This window comes from Mastigoproctus giganteus, chromosome 14, assembly GCF_048544385.1.
Source record: "Mastigoproctus giganteus isolate SK-2022 chromosome 14, ASM4854438v1, whole genome shotgun sequence".
Lineage (NCBI taxonomy): Eukaryota > Metazoa > Arthropoda > Arachnida > Uropygi > Thelyphonidae > Mastigoproctus > Mastigoproctus giganteus.
The window spans coordinates 84,379,738-84,396,039 of NC_143588.1; the positions used below are offsets into that span (position 1 = coordinate 84,379,738).

The 16,302-nt window shown below is 39.2% G+C and overlaps 1 protein-coding gene across 2 annotated transcripts in view; it reads right to left on the bottom strand.

The window, feature by feature from the left end:
* LOC150075307 (uncharacterized) overlaps positions 1 to 16,302 on the bottom strand; it is a 236,645-nt gene that overhangs the window by 196,057 nt on the left and 24,286 nt on the right. The window lies entirely within an intron of this gene.

Consider the following 16,302-nt stretch of genomic DNA (forward strand, 5'->3'; position numbering starts at 1 on the left):
GACAGGAATGTAATTATACTGCAGTTACAGCATGGATTTGTTAAGGGGCAGTATTGTCTAACCAATCTGATAGACTACTATGATGCAGTCACCAAGGAACTAGATGCAAAAAATAATTCTGATATCATATACAGGAACTCCCTGACTTACATAATACTCAACTTACGCAAATTTGACTTTACGTAAGTTTTTGCCAGTCGGTGCAAACTCAAGAAAATTGTGGAAATGTATTTTGCATCCCGTAGGAATAAATGGAGGTATCATGAAAATATTGTAATGTGAACCCAATATCACATTGTTTTTTTGGTAATTCGTTCCAAGACCATGGAAATTTAAATGGTCGCTATATAACTAAGCTATTTATTTCTCTAAAAGGTAATTTTTATAATGGAAATTGCGCTACACTTTCATCGTTATCATAATTATGTTCTGTTATAAGAATCAATTTTGAACGCCTTTGTGATATTTTTCTAAAACACATTTCTGGAGGTCACTACCATAAAACAATAAAAACAATTTGCACTTTCCGGTTTATTGGGATTTTCAGTTAGTGCAATCTAATTATAAACAGGTAGTAAACTCGATCTTACTGCATTTGCAATAATCCTGATAAATGGAATTGTGCGGGTTTTTAGGTTTTCATGGTGAAATGTGTTTCCCCTTCACTGCAATCTTCAATCATATAAAAAAACATAAATAAATTTTCAGAATCTTCTCTTCATTCCTATTTACTTATTACAATGATGAAGGGAAAGCAACCAACGGAAAGTGCAAGTGCTGGCAGTGCTAGGAAACGAAATGAAACGAAACAAAATTGATTTAGAAATGAAGATGATTAATTAAGAAGTATGAAGCAAGACACAGTTTGTCATCTATTGCATGGAATTAGGTCTCACTGCTTCAACAATGAATACTATTTTAAGGGACAGTGTGCTTATAATTAAAGGATCAATGCATTTAAGATCAACAGTGATCACAAAACAGCTTTCAGATGCTATATCGAAGATGGAAAAGCTATTAATAATATGAATGGAAAATCAGATTTGGAAGCGAGTGCCCCTGAGTCCAATGGCCATTCAAGCAAACGCAAGAAGTATTTATGAAGATATTAAGGATAAGTACGGCGAACCCCAAGCCAAGTTCGTGGCAAGCAACGGATGGTTTAATAGATTCAAGCATCGTGCTGGTTTCCATAACATTAAAGTATGCGGTGAAGTCGCCAGTGCCGATTCTGCAACTACAGAGAAATTGTGATGTGTTGGAAAAAACTCCTTCTAAATCTCCACAGCCCTCAACTTATACAGTGGCGTGCTTATCAGCCAGAGAGTTAATTCTGGCAATGATGCTTGAAAGGTAAAACTTGCTGACAATTATGCCTGTCTCCTCTCTCTTTTTGTAATTTTATAATATTGAAATTTTCGTAATTTTGTACACTTTTGTAATTTTTCCTGCGCACGAGATAAAAAAAAATCGAATAATTCTATTTACATGTTCGTTGAACATTTCTTTTTTGCTTCTATCAAATTCAGTGTGCATAGCTGCGAGTGCAGAATTTCCCTAAATGCTTATTTAGGGAAATTCCAACTTACGTAGCATTCTGCAGAATTCAACCCTTATATAAGTTGGGGAGTCCGTGTACTTCGAATTCAGGAAGGATTTTGATACTGTTGCACATAAAAGACTACTATACTAACTGGAGAAATGTGACATTAAGGGCAAGTTACTGCTATGGATAAAAGGATGGTTAAGTGGAAGAAGCCAGAAAGTGGTTATAAATGAACACTGCTCTTCATGGACTAATGTCATTAGTGGAGCTCCCAGGATTCAGTGCTGGGCCCATTTTAGTTTTCAATATTTATTAATGATATTGATGAAGATATATATATTAGGCTTAATATCTAAATTTGCAGATAATACAAAGGTTGGCAGGGTGATTACTGCAAAAAGATCTTGGAAAATTGGGTCGATGAGCTGAGAAATGGCAGTTAAAGTTTAATATTGTCAAATGCAAGGTACAAGTTGGGTGTCCCCAATCCGAAATTCTGAAAACTGAAAATCTCCAAAAACCAAAACTTTTTGAAAAATACTCAAAAGTTCTGGAAACTGGGAGCCTTGGCAGGAAAGAGCATGACGCAGTGTGTTGATGTCAGTAAAGCGCCAATTATCATCAACGCAAGGTGTCTACGTCCATTACTCACCATTCTTTTAGTTTATTCTCTGATCTATGGTGCAAAGATATTGTTGAAACTGTCAAAAAACCCTGATACACTGGGTAACAGTGATAAGAAGAGGAAGCATTTAAGTTTATCTATAGAACAGAAAGTGAATTTGTTGAAGAAACTTGGCAGTGATATAAGTGCGAGTTTGGTGTTGGAACGACCACCATCTACGACCTGAAGAAAAAGAAGGATAAACTGTTCCACGCTCTACACTGAAAGTGATGAACAGAAGTTAATGGACAATAGAAAAATACTGCATAAGGCTGAAAATGAAGATCTCTATTGTGTTTTGAAAGAGTGGATCCATCAGAATCGCAGTGAACACATGCCACTTACTGGTCAGCTGATCATGGAACAAGAGATCTATCATAAAGAACTGAAAATTGAAGTGAACTTGGAATATTCAACAGGCTGGTTACAGAAATTCAAGAAAAGACATGGTATTAAATTTTTAAAGATTTGTCGTGATAAAGCATATGCTGATCACGAGTCAGAGTAGAAAGTTATTGATGAGTTTGCCAATCATTGCTGATGAAACATCACTGTTTTGGCATTAATGCCCCAGGAAGACACTAACTACAGCTAATAAGGCAGCCCCAGCAGGAACTAAGGATGCCAGGACAGATTAACTGTGCTGGGATGTACTAATGCAGCAGGTACGCAAAGTGTAAACTTGCTGTGATAGGCCAAGGCTTGTGTCCTCGCTGTTTTAAAGGAGTGAATTTCTTACCAGTCTATTATTATGCTAACAAAAAGGCATGGATCACCAGGAACATCTCTTTTCATTAGTTTCAGAAACATTTTGTACCAGCAGCTTGTGCTCACTGCAGGGAAACTGGACTGGATGATGACAGCAAGATTTTGTTATGTCTTGACAACTGTTCTGCTCATTCTCCAGCTGAAATGCTCATCAAAAATAACATTTGTGCTATGTACTTCCCACCCCTCAAACGTGACTTCATTAATTCAGTCACGTGACCAGAGTATATTTAGATCAATGAGGTGTAAATATAAAAACACTTTCTTGAACAGCATGCTGGCAGCAGTGAACAGAGGCGTGGGTGTGAAAGGTTTCCAGAAGGAGTTTAACATGAAGGATCCTGTCGTATATGCTGTTGCAAACACTTGGACCTCAGTGACTAAAGACACAGTCATGCATGCCTGGCACAACCTCTGCCTTACGACTATGCTCAGTGATGATGATGATGAAGCTAATGATTTTGAGAAAGAGATTGTCTGAACTCCTTTCATATGCAAAAACAGTGCCTTCTGAGTCTGTCAGTAAGCTGGAAAAAGTGGATATCAAAGAAGTCTAACATTGATAATGAGGTTAGTTATTCATTCAATGACTGATGGTGAAATAGCTGAAATGGTTTTGGATCAAGGCGATCATGGTAAAAGTGACGATGATGATATTGTTAGCACTGTAGTAAAAATGCCTATAGACAACATGGTGAAAAAGTGTGATGAACTCATTGAAGGACTAGAGCAGTGTGCTTTTATAACAGAATAAGAAATAATGTCAGTTCATAAAATAAAAGAGACCTACAACAAAAACCTTGTTAATGAGGTAAATGACTCTGGAAGAAACATTTAAAAAGGCCGTTCAGCATAATGTCTCCTCATCCCTGAAGGACCCAGTTCCTGGTCCTCCAACTGCTTGCGATGTTCCCTTCTCAAGATGGTAAATAAAAAGGAATTTTTTTTTTTTGCATGAAATATGAATACGAATTATTTGTTGTACTTATATTTTTTGTTTGTTGCATTTATATTCTTTTGGAAGCAGAGACCATCATGTTTTTTTTTGGTAAATAAAACTGAATTTTTTGCATGAAATCTAAATTTTATTTCCATCTCACTTCAACTCTGCCATGGCATGTATTCCAAAATCCAAAACGTTTCCGGCCCAAGTATCTCGGATTAGGGATACTCAACCTGTACTACATATGGGTAGCAGTAATCCCAGAGTAACTCACGGTAGTGGAATATGAAAAAGACCTGGGATAACTGTGCAGTCAGATACAAAATTCTCTGAGCAGTACAAACAAGCTGCTAAGAGAGCTCATGGGTTTTTTTCAATGATATACAATAACTTTGCTAGCAAGGATAATAAAGAGGTGATTATCCCTTTTGTACAAGGTCATGGTTAGGCCACATCTTGAGTACTGTATACAGGTCTGGAGGCTTCACTTTAGGAAGGACACAGATCTGCTGAAGAGTACAGAGAAGGGCAACCAGATTGGTAAAGGTAACAGATGGGTGCTCTTACCTAGAAATGCTTCAATTCTGTAAATTGTGACATTTAGAGACTAGACATCTGTAGGATGATCTGATTGAGGTATTTAAGCCTTGAATGGAGTGAGTAAGCTGAATGTTAATGGCATTCTTCTTCTTGCTGAGATAACCCACAGGAGGGAGCATAAATTTAAGTTGAGGAAGGATGGTTGTAGGATAGATGTTTGGAATTTCACCTTCAGCTAGCACTTGATTGATTGTTGGAACAGGCTTCCATTTGTTGTTGTAGAAGTGGATAGTTTGAATAAATTCAAGGAAGAACTAATCAAATTAGTTTTTTTTTTTTTGCTGTTGCTATATAAGCTTGCTTTCTTGCTTCCTTTTTGAGGGTTTAGTGTCAAACAACGTTAACTACAAAATCATTTTGTAGTCAATGTATTTGTAATTAACCAAAAAAAGTCATTTTACAATTTCTTGGTTTACTGGAAGTGTACTTACAGCCTAAGCTAACTTGTAAAGTACTAGAGAGATACAGTTCTATGACATGATATGCATTGTTATTTGTATAAAGTAAAACTAAAGTTACTGCAAAAAGAAAATGCAATAGTAGTAGTAGTGGCATGTGATGCAAGAAAGCAAATGTATGAGCTTATGCAGCATCAGCCAAAAATCACACCATTCCCTCCAAATGCCTGTCCAGTTCCTCCTTAAATTTATTCAACCTATCAACTTCCACAACGACAGATGGAAGTTTGTTCCGGCAATTAACCACCCGCTGGCTAAAGGCAACACACATCTATTCTACATCTGTCCTTTCGTAATTTGAATTTATGCCCCCTTAGGTTCGTAATCTGAACAAGTGGAAGGATCCCATCAGAATTCAGCGTGCTCAACCCATTCAAGGCCTTATACACCTCAATCAGATCACCGTGCAGGTGCCTAGTCTCCAGCCACTGCAATTTGCAAAACTTAAGCCTCTCTTGATAAGAGGATCCCTTCATTCCCCTCACCAATCTTGTTGCCCTTCTCTGTACACGCTCAAGTAAATCTACATCCTTCCTAAAATGAGGCCTCCAGACCTGTACGCAGTACTCAAGGCGTGGCCTGACCATTGCCTTATACAGAGGGATAATCACCTCCTTTTCCCTGCTAGCAAAATTCCTATATATCATTGACAAAACCCCATGACCTGCCCCAGCAGCCTGTCTGCATTGCTCAGAAAACTTCATATCTGCCTGCACAATTACTCCCAGGTCTTTTTCATTTTCTACCACCTTAAGTGTAGTACCACACAGTTGGTACGTTTCTCTGGGGTTACTTCTACCCATATGCAGTACTTTGCATTTGTCAAGGTTAAACTTCAGTTGCCACTTCTTAGCCCATCTGCCCAAATTATCTAGATCCTGTTGCAGTAGCACACTGCCATTACTGTCATTAACAACCCTGCCAACCTTTGTATCGTCTGCAAACTTCAACATTAAGCCTGATATACCTTCATCAATATCACTGATAAATATACAAAACAACAGTGGACCTAACACCGAACCCTGTGGGACCCCACTAATAACATTAGTCCAAGAAGAGCAGCACCCATTGATTACCACCCTCTGTCTTCTCCCACTCAACCATCCTTTTATCCATTGTAGCAACTTACCCTTAATACCATTCTGCTCCAATTTGTACAATAGTCTTCCTACGAAACAGTGTCAAAAGCTTTTCTGAAATCCAAATATATGATATCAAAATTATTTTTTGCATCCAGTTCCTTTGTAACCACATCATAATATCCTATCAAATTTGTCAGACAATACTTTCCCTTAACAAACCCATGCTGTGTCTGAATTATTGCTGCAGTCCTGTCTAGATGATCCTGCAATGTACCTTTAACCAGCGACTCCATTATTTTACCCGGAACAGAAGTTAAACTAACTGGTCTGTAATTACTTGTGTCACCCTTCGATCCCCCTTTGTGAATTGGGGATACATTTGCACATCTCCAGTCTGTGGAAACCTCCCCTGAGTCCAAGGATGATCTCATAATTATGGCTAAGGGTTTGCTTAGTTGTTTTGCCGCCTCCTTTAATATAACTGGATAGATCCCATCCACCCCAGGTGCTTTTCTTACGTTTAACTTCAACAATTTCTCTTCCACTTTGCTCTCAATTTTGCACTTAAAATTATTTGACACTAACCCTTGATTTGCCACTACTACTACAGATCCCTATGGATGTCTTCAACAGGTAGATGTGAATAGCGAATGTTATCCGTGCAAATGATGGCCCAATACAGTACTAGGTAGGTGGTCATAATTCAGTGATCACTAAGTGTGTGTGTGTGCGTGTGCGTGTGTGTGTGTCTTTACTTATTTATTAATTTGTTCAGCTTGAGAATGGGCTTCACCCCAGGGACAGCAAAATGTGATAGAAGGATAATTCTGCTATATATCAATGAACTTTATTCTTCTCTAAAGAATACCTCTCCTTCTGAAGCTATACACTTTAACCAATAATGCTAGTTAAAAGTCTAAAAACATTTCTGGAACTCATCTTCTGAAATAATCATTACACCTTTCGCATTCTCTTTAATGTCATGGTTGGAATTTTTTTTTCCCCTTCACAGTTTCTTGATAGAAGGAAGCTGACAAAGGTCACAGATGACCATATTTGGTTCTCGGTGACGTGAAGCCTTATCTGCAATAAGGCCTCTGAGGTTGGGATTATTCATACTACCAATTTTAAACACACACACCAACCGTTTATGACTGGTTGAATAATGAAATAAAATAAAATAAAATGCTAGAAAAGACTGTAAAATAATATTTGCAAAAAACTTTTAATTATTTACAAAAAACTAAACTATAACAAAAGTAAAATAAGTAAATAAGTTAAAATGCATTAAAATATAAATATAAAAGCGATAAAAAGAAGATAAAAAACACTAGAGCTTTCGGAGGTGTCTTCCTCCTTCCTCAGTAATAGTGAGACTTAAATGACACATCCTTAAATACCAGGTTCACGGCACACGTGGATGACCAGGCGCATACTCAGCATTCCTTTCACTTGTACCGGAACCGGAAGTGGACTGGACACGTGGAAAATTAAAACGTTTTTCTCTTGTCAAAACCACCGCCTCAAAAAGGGGGTGAAGCCTAACTCCCCTGTCTCTGTTTATACTATTGTTACCAGAGGATCCAATCCACAGACTTTCCAGCCACTTGCGGTCCCAGAATCTATGCGCCCGGTCAAGGATGACAGCGTTGTCGGGGGAGATCTGGTGTTGTTTTTCCCAATAGTGCTCGGCAATGGCGGATTTATTGAGCTCTGCGGTCCGTATCGCTCGTGAATGTTCTCCCAGACGGTCCTTGAGACGCCGTCCTGTCTCCCCCACGTAACATTCCCCACAATCCGGGCATGTGATCTCATACACGACCCCACTACTAGAATCCCTAGTAATGGGGTCTTTGACCTGTGACACTACTCTGTGTGCAACCTCCGGCCTGGAAGCTGCACACAGCGTGTCTGAAAGTCGCGAAGCATCCTTGCAATGCGATCTGACAGGCCCGGATAGTAGGGAACATACACTGTGGTAAGCGGTACAGGCGGAACTACCCGATTGGGCTCTTCCTCTCTGTTGTATTCATCAATGACCCTCTGGGGGTAACCGCACCTCATAAGATCCGTCGTGATTTGCCTAATTTCCTTCTCCCCCTCCTCAGGGGTACTGCAATGCGTTCTCACCCTACCCAAAAGTGCTCTGGCCACACTATTTTTATGTTGGACAGTCTGTGCCGTCCTATAATGTGTCCTACATAGAAGATATATGTGGTGCTGTTGAATTATGTCTTTCTAGTACAACCTTGGTTTTCCAAGGAGTGATGTATAAACAGGTTCACGGTACAGCCATGGGTTCTCCAATCAGCGCCATTGTTGCAAATCTGGCTATGGAGGAATTTGAGAATAGGGTTTTTGCAAGATTGGAGTTCCCTATGCGTAAGTGGAAATGATATGTTGATGACACGTTTACTATTGTAAGGAAGGGGAGAGAGGAAGATGTGGTCTCGTTTCTCAATGGTTTCTCCCCCTTCATAAAATTTACCTCGGAGGTAGAAATAGATGGTACCCTCCCATTTCTGGACATAATGGTATATAGGGAAGGCCCCAGATTTAGAACTAAGGTTTATAGGAAACCAATGTGTAGGGGCCAGTACACACATTATAGGACGGCACAGACTGTCCAACATAAAAATAGTGTGGCCAGAGCACTTTTGGGTAGGGTGAGAACGCATTGCAGTACCCCTGAGGAGGGGGAGAAGGAAATTAGGCAAATCACGACGGATCTTATGAGGTGCGGTTACCCCCAGAGGGTCATTGATGAATACAACAGAGAGGAAGAGCCCAATCGGGTAGTTCCGCCTGTACCGCTTACCACAGTGTATGTTCCCTACTATCCGGGCCTGTCAGATCGCATTGCGAGGATGCTTCGCGACTTTCAGACACGCTGTGTGCAGCTTCCGGGCCGGAGGTTGCACACAGTAGTGTCACAGGTCAAAGACCCCATTACTAGGGATTCTAGTAGTGGGGTCGTGTATGAGATCACATGCCCGGATTGTGGGGAATGTTACGTGGGGGGAGACAGGACGGCGTCTCAAGGACCGTCTGGGAGAACATTCACGAGCGATACGGACCACAGAGCTCAATAAATCCGCCATTGCCGAGCACTATTGGGAAAAACAACACCAGATCTCCCCCGACAACGCTGTCATCCTTGACCGGGCGCATAGATTCTGGGACCGCAAGTGGCTGGAAAGTCTGTGGATTGGATCCTCTGGTAACAATAGTATAAACAGAGACAGGGGAGTTAGGCTTCACCCCCTTTTTGAGGCGGTGGTTTTGACAAGAGACAAACGTTTTAATTTTCCACGTGTCCAGTCCACTTCCGGTTCCGGTACAAGTGAAAGGAATGCTGGTCATCCACGTGTGCCGTGAACCTGGTATTTAAGGATGTGTCATTTAAGTCTCACTATTACTGAGGAAGGAGGAAGACACCTCCGAAAGCTCTAGTGTTTTTTATCGTCTTTTTATCGCTTTTATATTTATATTTTAATGCATTTTAACTTATTTACTTATTTTACTTTTGTTATAGTTTAGTTTTTTGTAAATAATTAAAAGTTTTTTGCAAATATTATTTTACAGTCTTTTCTAGCATTTTATTTTATTTTATTTCATTATTCAACCAGTCATAAACGGTTGGTGTGTGTGTTTAAAATTGGTAGTATGTGAAGCCTTGTATGTTTGTTTGTGAAGTGAATGCCCAGGCTGTGTTTTTTCCAAAAACTGTACCATGGAAATGCATTATGAGTGGATGTAGTGGAGTGGATTTGCCATTATGAAAAATCCATTATGTTTACCCAAGATCTTTCTTTTTTGTAAACAAACTTTCAACTGTTTAAAAACTTCAAAATAATAAATAAATATTATTTTGGGTAAATATAATAAGTAAATATGAAAATTATACACAGCTATAAAAATTTAAAGCAAACATTTAATACACCATCATCATAAGAGCTGCCTTTTGCAAACTTCATCTTCATGAAGTTTGTTAAAGTGCATCAATTATATTGCATCTATATTGTGAATTACTTCATGAGTTGCTCCACTCTTAAACTTCAAATAAGTAACACCTCTCCTGGAAGAAGGAGCAAACTGTTGCTTATTTTTATTGCAAACTTCAGTTGCTTTAAACTGCTGTAGCTCTATGTGAAATGATGCTATGCATGTAACTGCATTATACTTAGCATTAGCATTAGTAGAGGCATATGATGCAAGAAAGCAAGCTTATTCAGCATCAGCCATAAAAAAAAAAAAAAAAAAAAAAAAAAACACACCACTCCCATTTCACCCCTCCGTTCGTTCAAAATACCTGTCCAGTTGAGCTTTAAATTTGTTTAGGCTATCAACTTCAACAACAAGTGATGGAAGTCGGTTCCACCAACCAACCACCCGCTGGCCAAAGGCAAATTTCCGCACATCTATCCGACATCCATCCTTCCTCAATTTGAATTTATGCCCTCTGAGGTGATTATTCTGAGCAAGATGAAGAATCCCATTGGCATTGAGCATGCTCAAACCATTCAAAGCCTTATACACCTCTATCAGATCACCTCGCCGGTGCCTAGTCTCCAGACTCTGTAATTTGCAAAACTTAAGCCTTTCTTCTTAAGAGCAACCCTTTTTTCATTCACTAATCTTGTTGCCCTTCTCTGTACCCGTTCCAGCAGCTCTACATCCTTCTTGAAATGAGGCCTCCAGACCTGTATACAGTACTCAAGATGTAGCCTAACTATTGCCTTATACAAGGGAATAATCACCTCCTTATCCCTGCTAGAAAAATTCCTGTATATCATTGACAAGACACCATGAGCTATTCTTGCAGCTCGTCTGCACTGCTCAGAGAACTTCATATCTGCCTGCACAATAACCCCCAGGTCCTTTTCATTCTCAACCACTGTTAGTGCAGTACCGCAGAGTTGATACGTTGCTCTGGGGTTACTGTTTCCCATATGTAGTACTTTACATTTGTCAATGTTAAACTTCATTTGCCACCTCTCAGCCCATCTGTTCAACCTTTCCAGATCCTGTTGCAGCAGCATAGCGTCAGTAGTGTCCTTAACAACTCTGCCAACCTTTGTATCATCTGCAAACTTGGACATTAAACTTGATATCCCATCATCAATATCATTCATAAACACCGAAAACAACAACGGACACAACACTGAACCCTGAGGAACTCCGCTAATAACATTAGTCCACGTTGAGCAGTGTCCATTGATTACCACTCTCTGTCTTCTGCCACTCAACCATCCCCTTATCCATAGCAGCAATTTGCCTCCAATGCCACACTGCTCCAATTTGTGCAGCAGTCTTCCATGTGCAACAGTATCAAAAGCCTTTCTAAGATCCAAATATATAATATCAAAGTTATTCCCTGCATCCAGTTCTTTTGTGACTACATCATAGTATCCAAACAGATTGGTCAGGCAAGACCTGCCCTTAACAAAACCATGCTGCGTCTGAGCTATAACTGAATTCTTGTCTAGATGATCCTGCAGTGCTTCTTTAACCAGTGTCTCCATTAATTTACCTGGAACAGAAGTTAAACTAACAGGTCTATAATTACTTGTGTCAGCCTTTGATCCTCCTTTGTGAATTGGGGTTACATTTGCACATCTCCAGTCTATGGGTACCTCCCCTGAGTCCAAAGAAGCTCTCATAATTATGGCTAGGGGTTTACTTACTTCCTTTGCTGCCTCCTTTAATATAACTGGATAGATCCCATCCACCCCAGGTGCCTTTTTTATGTTTATCCTCAACAGTCTCTCCTCCACTCTCCTCTCAGTTATTACAAAATCATCCAGCTCACTGCCAATGTTTACTTTACCTGCATCATTCTCCTTCCTGAATAACTCCTCATGCGTGAATGTAGATGCAAAATACTCGTTTAGATTGTTAGCCACCTGAGCAGGATCCTCAACTGTTGAACCATCAATATCCAGTGGACCAATCTGATTCATCCCTTTCCTTCTTGAGTTTAAATATGTAAAGAACTCTTTTCTGTTTTTCTTTGCATCCTTTGCCAAGGATTTTTCGTAGTCTGCCTTTGCCTGCCTAATCTCCTTTGTGACTTGGTTACAGACCAACTTATATCTATCATAGGCTTCCATGTCACCCATTAATTTGTATGTATCCCATGCATTTTTCTTCTCTGCCACATGTCTCATTAGTTCATCTGACAACCATTTAGGCCTAAACCTTGAACAATATTTCTTAGTTGGTATGTAAAGCCTGGTAGCCTCCAAGATTAGTTCCTTGAATGCTTCCCATTTTGAGTTTGCTGTTGGTAACATCATCAGTTGGTCCCACTGTATAGAATTTAAATACTGTCTCAGACCATCATAGTCGCCTTTACGAAAACAAAAACCCTTCCCTTTACCCCTGATGGTAGTTACCTCCTTGAGTAAATCCCACTTCAACACACTGTGATCACTGCCACCTAGTGGTTCATTTATCTGCAGATTCTTAACGCATGAAGAATCACTACTGATAATCAGATCAAGAGTATTACTCCCTCTAGTTGCCTCCCGAACATGCTGGTGTAGAAAACAATCATCCAATAAATCCACAAAAGCCCTGCTAGTGTGTGAGTGACCAACCCACAAATTCCAGTCAATATCTGGGAAATTAAAATCCCCCATTATAAGACTCTCTGATTTACTGGCCCACTCTATTTCCCTGTACAATATCTTATTATACTCATCAGAATCATTAGGCCTATAGCACACTCCTATTCTCAATTTTGATTTCCCTATACTTATGTCACACCAAACTGACTCGACAGTGCCCTGTCCATCAATGTCGACTGGCTTCACTTCCTTGGATTTTATGTGTTTTTTAACTAATAGCATAACCCCTCCTCCCCTACTGTCCTGTCTATCCTTTCTATACACATTGTATTCCCCAAATTCCAGTTCCACATTACTTATATCTGTGTGACACCACGTCTCTGATATCTCAATAATATCTGCCTTTGATGTTTTGAGCAATACCTCAAATTCATCAAACTTATATACAATTTACATAGTTTGGGGACTTCTTCCATAAATTATTAGTTTGATAATAAACCAGATTAACTGTTTAACCATCAGGAATGAATTCATAATGAATGTCATTGACAGCAACAAAACAAATCAATAATATTTTTTGCTTCTGATTTTAACAAGTGTCAGTTAATCTACAAACCAATGTTAGTTTCATAGGTGCCAATTTTTGACTTTCAAAAAGCTGGCAATTAGGCATTTGTAAGCAGGAGGGAAACAGAAGGTTCTTGGGACAAAACATGTGAAAAACAGTCCACACTGCACACAGTCCACAGTTAAATTTAACTGGAAAAATACACATTTTATGCTAAAATACAGCCATAGGATTGTTTGCCCGTACATTTAGATATTAGCTTAAAAATTTCTTCCTGTAGATCTGTTTGGTTATTCCATTATACAACTGATTTTGATTGCTTCAAGAAAGATACTACTGCTGACTTTTGCTCTCCTCAGAAATGTTGAGTAAAAGTTATGTAGTAGTAGTAGTAGTGGCACATGATGCAAGAAAGCAAGTGTAGGAGCTTATGCAGCATCAGCCAAAAAAAAAAAAAAATCACACCATTCCCTCCAAATGCCTGTCCAGTTCCTCCTTAAATTTATTTAACCTATCAACTTCTACAACGACAGATGGAAGTTTGTTCCAGCAATTAACCACCCGCTAGCTAAAGGCAAATTTCCGCACATCTATTCTACATCTGTCCTTTCTTAATTTGAACTTATGTCCCCGTAGGTTCGTAATCTGAACAAGTGGAAGGATCCCATCAGAATTCAGCGTGCTCAACCCATTCAAGGCCTTATAGACCTCAATCAGATCACCGCGCAGGTGCCGCCTAGTCTCCAGCCACTGCAATTTGCAGAACTTAAGCCTCTCTTGGTAAGAGAATCCCTTCATTCCCCTCACCAATCGTGTTGCTCTTCTCTGTACACGCTCAAGCAAATCTACATCCTTCCTAAAATGAGGCCTCCAGACCTGTACGCAGTACTCAAGGCGTGGCCTGACCATTGCCTTATACAGAGGGACAATCACCTCCTTTTCCCTGCTAGCAAAATTCCTATATATCATTGACAAAACCCCATGACCCGCCCTAGCAGCCTGTCTGCACTGCTCAGAAAACTTCATATCTGACTGCACAATTACTCCCAGGTCTTTTTCATTTTCTACCACCTTAAGTGTAGTACCACACAGTTGGTACGTTTCTCTGGGATTACTTCTACCCATATGCAGTACTTTCATAACAATGGCCCTTCTGTCTAGATGTGGTTATCAGGAGCATTTCCAAGCTTCACCAGAAAGAGAATATCTGAACTCAGTTTTTGTGTTTTATAACCTGGCTAAATATTCTCTTACACCAAGCGCTGCTATGAAGAATTATTAAAACGCCATCATGACTTGGGCAATTTGTTTTATTTTAAGCTTCTTGTGTGCATTTGTCAGTTCCCTAGCCGAGGAATACTGCACATCAATTCTTACTTCTTTCATAATAGTGTCGGTAGGTTCTTGCAATGACACTGAAAGAATTGATGCTGCAAAACATCTACTGCTTCATTTATTCTTTTATCATTAATGGCACCAAAAGGTAATGGAAACTTGTGCACAAAAAATTTCAAATCTGAACATGACACTGCCAATTGATGAAATTTATGCTACCTCAGCATTTACACATATAAATTTATGCTACCTCAGCATTTACAAGTACATCATTTTGTGACTACATGACTGCATTTTCAGCCCTAAAGTATTTCCTCACCAAGCTTATTTTCATTGCAAACTTCAGTTTGCTTTAAAATACCTACCAGAAAGAACAGAATTCTCTTGTTTTAGACAATCTACTACATTGTTAATAAAAATGCATATGACTAAGCCAGAATTATCCTTCTGACTTAGTTTTCTTATGGTAATCGATTTCCAAAGTGGAAGAAGATTTGAAAACTTGGTAAAATAAATTTGCACTTCACATTCTCCAATATATCTATGAATAATGACCTCAATACAAGGCACATCAGTTTGAAAAGCTAAATTTGAATTTTCAAATGTTGGCATAATTAAAAAAAAAAAACAAGTGAATGGCTTTACTCAAGCCAGAAGAGAGAGAGAGAGAGAGAGAGAGAGAGAGAGAGAGAGAGAGAGAGAGAGAGAGAGAGAGAGAGAGAGAGATAAATAGATTTCCTGCACAAGTGAGGATAACATGCCTAAAATTATTAGTCTCCTTGGCCTGTTCAGAACTGCTTTTACAAGGTTTTTTTTTGAGTTCATCAATTTGTCTTCTTTCAAAACTTTTCAACCATGAACTGGATTTGAACACAAGCCAGTATCACGTGACTGTTTGTTGTTTTTCATACCACTTCTATCCTCTTCTTCTTTAAACAAACTCGTCAAAGGCTGCACTGTTCTATCAATTTAGTTACACATGTAACCAATGACAGCCAACGTCTATGCACATGCTTCAAAATCTTTACTTCAGTGGCATGTATCAAATGAAATTTTTACATCTACCTTTGCTTTTTAGTACTGCTTTCTAGATAGTAGTAAATTTCCACCGTTTATTCATCCACTTTCACAGGAAAGCAGGTAGATCCCTTTTCAGCACACAAATTGACATTGTTAATTAGCTTTGCACCATACAAGTATGATGAAATAATCATGCATTACAGAGTACAATGGCAGCCTATTACCACCAAGTGCTCATCTCTTTTAATACCCTTGTTCATTCAATTTTGAGTTTACTATAGCAGGTGCATTATCAACCCTGTGCCAGAGTTTTTATGAAGGAAACCCACATGCTCATGTTGTTCAGAAGATATCCAATTTTGTACTAATGCTGGCACTGGAGCAAGCTTCTTTCAATCTGAAGATTTATTATTATTGCAAAAAAAAATTACCACAATGGGATATAGCTTGAAATCACCTAGATTACTGCTATCTATAGTAATTTTTTTTTTTTTGGTAGTTGTTGGCGCATAGGATTCTGTGGCCATAATGCACCTCCCAAGGTTTTTTTTATAGTACTTTGATCCAAGCCCGAGGCGGGAATCGAACCCGCAACCTTTGGGTTGCCAGGCAGGCACTTTACCCACCCGGCTAGCCCGGTCGGCCTATAGTAATTAAAAAGGGCCCATTTTTTAGAGCTATCACAACCTCTTCTATCCATGCAATTTCACTGACACTGCCTGTTATTTTGCCCTTCCACAACTGCA